The sequence below is a fragment of the Rana temporaria genome, chromosome 3 (genome assembly GCF_905171775.1).
Source record: "Rana temporaria chromosome 3, aRanTem1.1, whole genome shotgun sequence".
Classification (NCBI taxonomy): Eukaryota; Metazoa; Chordata; class Amphibia; order Anura; family Ranidae; genus Rana; species Rana temporaria.
This window is the reverse complement of record NC_053491.1, coordinates 459520155-459529059: the sequence shown is the minus strand read 5'-3', so window position 1 is coordinate 459529059 and position 8905 is coordinate 459520155.

Below are 8905 nucleotides of genomic sequence, written 5' to 3'. Positions count from 1 at the left end.
CAGACCTCTGACATCTCCCCTTTGAGACAGAGAAGGGAACTAAGGACACATGTTCCCCAGTCCCTTACTCAGCAGCATCAGCTGCGCTGAAAATGAATGGAGTGAAGACAGCGTCTTCTCTTCATTCATAAACTGAAACATTGTAATCACAGTTTACGATGTTTCAGTTATGTGAATGGACAGAGTCAGTGATCACTGACTCTGTCCATTTGGAGCAGCAAGGAGCTGGATTTACCGACTCCTACTCCGCTCTCCATCCTGACAGTTCCAGGGGGTGGAGGAGGAGCACGGAAGGGGAGAGAAACATGGAGGAATACATGGCGGGAATACACGGAGGAATACACGGAGGAATACACGGCGGAATACACTATATAGCGGTGATTGGTGCCTGTAACTTCCCCATGCACTGATCACCCCTGACAGTACAAGGATCGGGTGAAGCATCGGGAGCATTTGCCCGAGTACAAGTACTCGGGCAAATGCTTGGTATCGGGACAACCCTAATACAAACAATCGAATTTCCTCCAAGAACTATACGGAAAATTTGAGAACCAGCTCTCAATTTTTTTTGGGGTGGAAATTCCAATGGAGCCTACACACAGTTATAATTTCCGACCAAAATCTCACATCTGACTTTTCTTGTTGGAATTTTCGATCGTGTATGCAGCATTAGAGCTTTCTTTTGGTGGTATTTAATCACCACCATTTTTTCTTTTTTTTTGCCAAACAAATGAAAAAATAGCAAATCTTGAAAAAATAAAATGTATTTTCTTAGTTTCTTTTTTAAAATTTTGCAAATAAATAAGTTTTCTTCACCACTGATTTGCACTGATGAGGGTGCACTGATGGGCACTGATAAGCTGCACTGATGGGACTGCACTAATAAAACTGTACTGATGGGCACTGATGAGGTGGCACAGGTGGACACTGATAAGCTGCACTGATGGGCACTGATGAAGCAGCACGGATGAGGCTGCACTGATTGGCACTGATGAGACTGCACTGATGAGGCGGCACTAATGGATACTGATAAGCTGCACTGATGGGCACTGATGAGACAGCACTGATGAAGATGCACAGATGAGGCGGCACTGATGGTCACTGACAGACAGCACTGATGTGGTGGTAGGATAAAGGAGCACCTGATATCCAATTAGAAGCAGAATTAAGTTTAATATGTCTTTGTTTTATTGAACGATCTTCAGAGTTATCAGAGACAAAATATAGAGACATACAGAAACATATATATTTATATATATATGTAGCGCTCACCCCTGAAGGAGCCGCTGGTTATAGATTGGGTGGCATGTTACCTCTGTGACTCCGCCGTCTAGGGTAGTCTAGGGTAGTTGATGAGAGCCAAAGCAATGGAATGTCCACACAGCAGGTGTCTTTTCTTGTGCTTTTATTTTACCCAACACAGTAAACAGTAAGATAGATGGATGAGGAGAAGAAATAGCAGATTCAGGCTTAACAATACGGAAACAGTCCTGTTTCCAACGATACTTTACTTTCGTCGCCACTCCAGCCGGAGTGGGTATAGTGTACCTGGACAGGCCTCTCACACCGACCTGGCAGCCAGGGTATCACTCGGAACTTCGAGGGAAAAGATCTCTGCCACAGACCCTCCCTAGAACTTAGATTATGGAGACAATCCTCCTTAGTAGAATTTGTGTTAGAATCGCCTTCAGGTAGTATTTTCCTCAGGTTACCGACTGACAGGTTGCTGACATCCAACCTTTCAGTGTCCGGTTACCTCGATCCCCGATGGATTGTCTGGGCCCTATTGGATTGCCAGCCTCTCTTGGCTCTCCTCAGACGTACTCTCCACCGAACAGCTATCTTGCTTGGGATCTTCTCAGTATTGAGGACCCAGTCGAATACTGGGGCCCCGCCACAGCTTTAAATGATCCGGGCCAACATGGTCCCGGAACCAGGAACACCACGTGGCACGCGCACCCCGGCCTGGTAGGCCATCTCGCCGGGGGCCGTGATGTGTGGTCACCCTAAAGGTGGGTGCCACCTCAGGAAAAGAATCCCGCCTTAATGGCGTCTGCTCCAGAGGTACCCTCCCCCAGCATGCCCCACGAGAGAAACTCCCGCCCAGCTGAAACAGAGACCCTTTGTAGAATTGCAATCAGAATCAGAGTCAACTACACTCTGATTATCCCTTAACTTTTAATAGCACTGGTACCTGGAAGTACACAGGCGCTACATATAGCATGATGTAAATATGTGAAAATGAAGGTTAAAAAATAAAAAAACAAAAACAAAACATTTGCATGTCCTATATAACAGAACATCATATAAAAGGGTGAAGCGATATTTAAAGCGGAGTTCCACCCTTTAACCACTTAAGCCCCGGACCAATATGCAGCTAAATGCCCAGAGGTGTTTTTACAATTTGGCACTGCGCTGCTTTAACTGGTAATTGCGCGGTCATGCAATATTTTACCGAAACAAAATTTGCGTCCTTTTCTTCCCACAAATAAAGCTTTCTTTTGGTGGTATTTGATCACCTCTGCGGTTTTTATTTTTTGTGCTATAAACAAAAATACAGTGACAATTTTTCAAAAAAATTCTATATTTTTTACTTTTTTCTATAATAAATATCCCCCAAAAATATATAAAAAAAACTATTTTTTTTCCTCAGTTTAGGCCATTTTGTATTCTTCTACATATTTTTGGTAAAAACAATCGCAATAAGCTTTTATCGGTTGGTTTGCGCAAAATTTATAGCGTTTACAAAATAGGGATAGTTTTATTGCATTTTTATAAAAAAATTTTTTTTTACTACTAATGGCGGCGATCAGCGATTTTTTTCGTGACTGCAACATTATGGCGGACACTTCGGACAATTTTGACACATTTTTGCAACCACTTTCATTTTCACAGCAAAAAAATGCATTTAAATTGCATTGTTTATTGTGAAAATGACAGTTGCAGTTTGGGAGTTAACCACAGGGGGCGCTGAAGGAGTTATGTTTCACCTAGTGTGTGTTTACAACTGTAGGGGGGTGTGGCTGTAGGTCTGACGTCATAGATTGTGTCTCCCTATAAAAGGGATCACTTGATCGATGCGCCGCCACAGTGAAGCACGGGGAAGCCGTGTTTACATACAGCTCTCCCCGTTCTTCAGCTCCGGGGAGCGATCACGAGGGGGCGGCTAGAAACTAATAGCCGCCCCCTCATCCTGGATCGCTCCCCGACGATTTCCGACCACCGCATGTCCCGATCGGACCCCCGACTCACGTCTAGGCAGCGACGTGCGGGCACGTCGTTCTGCCTGTCCGTGCCATTTTGCCGACGTATATGTACATGCGGTGGTCGTTAAGCGGTTAAGCACTCCTCGCCCCTTTACATGCCACATTTGGCATGTAATTTTTTTGGGGGGGGAGTGGGTGCTTACTTTTCAGTGGGACTTTCTGTCCCACTTCCTGCTTCTGAGTACCTAGGCGACTCCTCCTCCCCCCCCTAGGTGGCCCCTCCCTCTCGGCAATCTTCTGGGACACGTCCCAGGTCCCAGAAGATTGTCTGTCCAATCGGAGAGCGCATCGCGACTCGCGCACGGGCAGTGCGAGCCTGGTCGTGAAGCCACAAGCAGCCATTGTTGGGTGCCCACAGTTTCAATGGAGGTGCGGCAGAGAGGAGGGGGAGAGCAGCGGGGCTCCGTGTGGGACCGTGGGACAGGTGAGTGTCTGTTTATTAAAAATCAGCAGCTACACTTTTTGTAGCTGCTGACTTTTAATAAACAAAAAAAAATCTTTATCCTTCTGTTACTGCTTAAAGAATACGTAAACCCGACATTTCATATTCCTGATATGTGCCTGCTGTATGGAAAAATGTCCTGTTCTCTATGTATTGCTTCTTTTGGTGAAATCCCTGGTGTTCCTGCCAGTCCCTCTGCTTTACTATAAAAAAAACTGACCACACTAAGCAGGAGAGCACATTGTGGTCAGTTCTCTAGCTATTCTGGGAACTCAGCCTGTCTCCTCCACTGATCAGACTTGTCCTGCCCCCCCAAGAAGATCAAGGTGCTGCTGTTTCTCCTCCCCTAGCTCTTATATAGCTGAGAGCAGAGGGAATGTTATAATTTATACACATGGGGGGGGGGGGGGTATTTATGTATTTTTTTTAAATTCATACACAAATGCTTTGCCTTTCATCATTTAAAAACTGAATGGGTTTACAATCACTTTAAAACTGGAACAGGTATGCAGACTGTAAGGTCTATCTCCATTGGTTGCATGGACAGGATCAGGATGAGAATCATGGCATTGAGATCTGCACTGTTGGAGTGTCCGAGTTACTGTATATAAGAAGACATGAGTTTCATCAGTCCACCAAACTCCACCTATAACCAAAATATCAATGTTGATTGGACTGGGCCCTTAAAGTGGAAATTCACCCTCTCAATCAACATTGACTATTTATAATCCCTATGGGGCCAGCATTAGTAAATACATAGTAAAGCATATCATATTTAATGGATTGAATTTTTTTTTTTTTTTACATTTCTTTAGTTAGGCCTCATGTACACTGCTGCTGGTAAACGAACGTTTAGGAACAGTTGGAATTTTTTTTCAACTGCTTCCGAACTCTCCTCTATGTTATCTTATCAGTACATGTATATTGCGTGAGTGAGAACGTCGTTCACAGACGGTAGAAAACATCGGAAAAACGATCGTGCAGTACGACAATACGAAACTTGATTTTTGAACTTTATGATCAGTGGATGAATTTGTGGGTTAGATATGGGGAGAAAGCTAAGGCTTGACCGACATTAGCTTTTTTTGCTTAATTTTGACTTGCAGAAATAATGGAGGCCTTCAGAGAACAGGAGTTCTTTACAGAATTTGTTCAAAGGGGGGCCCCGGATGGCAACCCCCCTTTTTTCTAGAATTTTTCTTTCCCCCCCAAAAAAATTTTTGAGCCAAGATCTGGCATTGTAATGCCCCCCCAACCCTAAAATAATCGACATATTGTTGCCACACAGCACGTGCGCTTTGGGGGGCCAAGCCTGCATGGACAGTCTCACGGGCCACCACCACTGGAACATCAGTGGCCTCATCAGGCACAAGTGTCATGTAGTTTGTTGAGGGTCTCTTTAGGAAATTGTGCAATATGCAGCAGCAAAGTCTGACATGGTTCAGATTCTACTTAACAAACCTACAGTCCTTATCTTGTTTGCACCGCCTGTATACTGCTGTTCAAAGTATATAGGGCCAAAGGTTCTTGTTAGGGCCGATCCTCACTATAGGCTCACTACGCAAGCCGCTTAGGGCCCCGCAATGCTGCAAAGGGCCCCCCAAATTACTAGAGGCCCCGCCTGGTGAGAAGTCATTTTCGCCCCCTCACCCTGCTTCCAAACTCGCTGGCTGAGTCATTTTTTACAGCAGAACACCGCCTCCCCCGCTTCTCAACTTTCTTTAATGTGACATGTCACTGTCGTCAGCGCCCTCCGCTTCTCATTTTTAATGTGCCAGGTCATTTTGCTTAGGGCCCCAGGGAGGTCAGGATCGGCACTGGGTCTTGTAATGACCTGGGGGGAGTGGTGGCGGGGAAACTCATGCTATTTTTTTCAATGATTTTTATACATATTGCAGGGACCAAACATTACATTAAAGCCGCAAGCAGTATTAAATTACTTTTTTTAATACCGTGTTTCCCCGAAAATAAGCCCGGGTCTTATATACATTTTTTCGACAAAAGACCCAGTAGGGCTTATTTTCGGGGTAGGGCTTGTCGTGTGCTGTCTTCTCTCCCCATCTCCTGGAATGGAGTTAAAAGTGCCTGTAAAATCATAAAATTCACTGTATTACAGCCCCCATACAATGTAAAGTGTGCACCGTACCTTCCTACAGCACCTTCCTCGGTCCTTCTGTGACCCGCCTGATCAGTCTTCCATGCTCTAAGCACTGCAGAGGGAGGGGGCCCCGAGATCCCCTGCTGACAGCAGGCAGAAGGAGAGCAGCGGAGAATCCGCTGAGCGACGATTGGCGCTTCCATGTACCGCCTGAATGGTCTTTTCCTGCTCTGAGCACTACAGAGGGAGGGGGGCCGAGATCCCGCGCTGACAGAAGAGGAGGAGAGCAGCGGGGATCAGCTGAGCAGCGCCGCAACGAAGGTATTCACCAAAGAAACATACACAGTCTAGACCACACAACCCCAAACTAGGGCTTATTTTTGGGGTAGGGCTTATATTGCAGCCTTCTCCAAAAATGACAGCAGGGCTTACTTTCGGGGTAGCTCCTATTTTCGGGGAAACACGGTAGTAATCTCATGTTGTGCAGGGACATTTCTAAACACGTGCCACTACTATAGACACACAGCAGGTACGATATTTAAAGGAATTTTTCATTTTTTTTTTCACTTTAAGCATCATTAAAATCGCTGCTCCAGAAAAAAACTACAGTTTTTAAAACTTTTTTTTCCATTGATACATGTTCCCTGGGGCAAGACCCGGGTTTTCAAAGACGTTTTCCAACAATAACTTGCATATTGGGCTTTAAAATGAGCACTTTTGAATTTGAACGTTCGAGTCCCATAGACTTCAATGGGGTTCTAAATGTTCGCTCGAACGTTCGGTCCGTTCGAAAGTTCTGGTGCGAACCGAACGCGGGTATGTTCGGCTCATGCCTACTCTACAGCCGCATAACTTTTCGCTGGAAGCGACTAAGGTGGGCTTCGTCATTTCCTTACTGACTGGAGAACCCCAGGCCTGGGCCCACCATTTCGTGGAACAAAAGGCTGCATCTTTGGAGACTCTAGCTGCATTTTTTGCCGCTATGTCTCAGCTATATGAGGATCCGCAACTTTTGGAAAAAATTACATGTTCAAAATACTTCTAATGCCTCAGACTATACATTGGGGTGTTTGCTTTCCAAAATGGGATCAATTTGTGGGTAATTCCATTGTCCTGGTACTTCAGGGCCTTAAAAAATGTGATCGTCATTAGGAAATTAGGGGCCAGATCCACAAAAGGGATACGCAGGCGTATCTACTGATACGCCGTTGTATCCCTGTTTCTATCTATGCGGCTGATTCATAGAATCAGTTACGCATAGATATTCCTAAGAACCGGCAGGTGTAATAGTTTTACACTGTCGGATCTTAGGATGCAGTACCTCGGCCGCCGCTGGGGGCATTTCTTGTCGAAATTCCGCGTCGGGTATGCAAATTAGCACTTACGGAGATCCACAAAGCTTTTTCCCTTCATTTTTTTTTCCGTAAGTGTTAGTTTGCCGTCGCAAAATTAGGGCTGCTTTTACAAAGTGTAAACTTAGTACACCATGTAAAAGTATACCCTTCTTTCCCGCGTCGCTGTCAAATTTTTTTAAAAATTTTTTTTTTCCCGCCGCAACTCTTTTTTTTTCTTTTACACCCGTCGCGATTCTCAAAACTCGGCACAACGTAACTTCGCGCAAAGCATGTCGGGAAAATCGTGTCGGGAGCATGCGCAGTACGTCCGGCGCGGGAGCGCGCCTAATTTAAATGGGACTCGCCCCATTAGATTGGGCACGCCTTGCGCCGGACAGATTTAAGTTACACAGCTGCAAATTTCTAGGTAAGTGCTTTGTGGATCGGGCACTAACTTGGACAATTTGCAGCAGTGTAACTTAAATGGGAAAAGTTAAGTTACGCCCGCTATTTGTGGATCTGGCCCTAGATGTGTAATTTATGCTCCTAGAACGCATGACGGTGCTCCCTGCATGTTGCACCACTGTATATGGCCACGCTGTGAAAAAGTCTCATACATGTGGTATCACCATACTCAGGAGGATTAGCAGAATACATTTTGGGGTGCAATTGGAAGTATACATATGCTGTGTGTGAGAAATAACTTGTTATTACGACAATTTTGTGTAATAAAAAAATAATGAATTTTTTCACTTTCTCAAAAATTGTGGGAAAAAATTACAACTTCAAAAACTCACCATGTCTCTCACTGAACACCTTGGACTGCCTACTTTCCTAAAAAAAACATTGTACTGTCCTGACATTTCAGGGCAAGAAATGAGATAGGCCGTCAGTACATCAGGTGTGATCAAGTTTTAATGACATAGCTTGTAGACTATAAATTTCACACAGACATAATAATATACATTCATTTGGGTTATTGTTTTACCAAGGATATGTAGCAGTATACATTTTGGCCCAAAATTATGAAAAAAATTACTTATTTGCAAAATTTTATAATAGAAACTAAAAAAAGTGTTTTTTTTAAATATATTTTTTCACTTATATCGCAAAAAAAAATCTAAAACAAGTGGTGTTTAAATACCACAGAAACATTATCTATTTGTATGAACAAAATTATAAATATTTTGTTTGGGTACAGTGTTGCATGACTGAGTAATTGGTATTCAAAGTGGGGGAGCACTAATACTTGAAAATTGGTCTGGACAGGAAGGGGATGAAAGTGCCCAGTATTGAAGTGGTTAAAGCGGGAGTTCACCCAATTCGTTTTTTTTTTTTTCTTCCCCTAGATTCCTGCTCGTTTTGTCTAGGGGAATCGGCTATTTGTTTTAAAACATGATCCGTACTTACCCGTTTTCGAGATGCATCCTCTCCGTCGCTTCCGGGTATGGGTCTTCGGGAGCGGACGTTCCTTCTTGATTGACAGTCTTCCGAGAGGCTTCCGACGGTCGCATCCATCGCGTCACGAGTAGCCGAAAGAAGCCGAACGTCGGTGCGGCTCTATACTGCGCCTGCGCACCGACGTTCGGCTTCTTTCGGAAAATCGTGACGCGATGGATGCGACCGTCGGAAGCCTCTCGGAAGACTGTCAATCAAGAAGGAACGCCCAGTCCCGCAGCCCCATACCCGGAAGCGACGGAGAGGATGCATCTCGTAAACGGGTAAGTACGGATCATATTTTAAAACAAATAGCCGATTCCCCTAG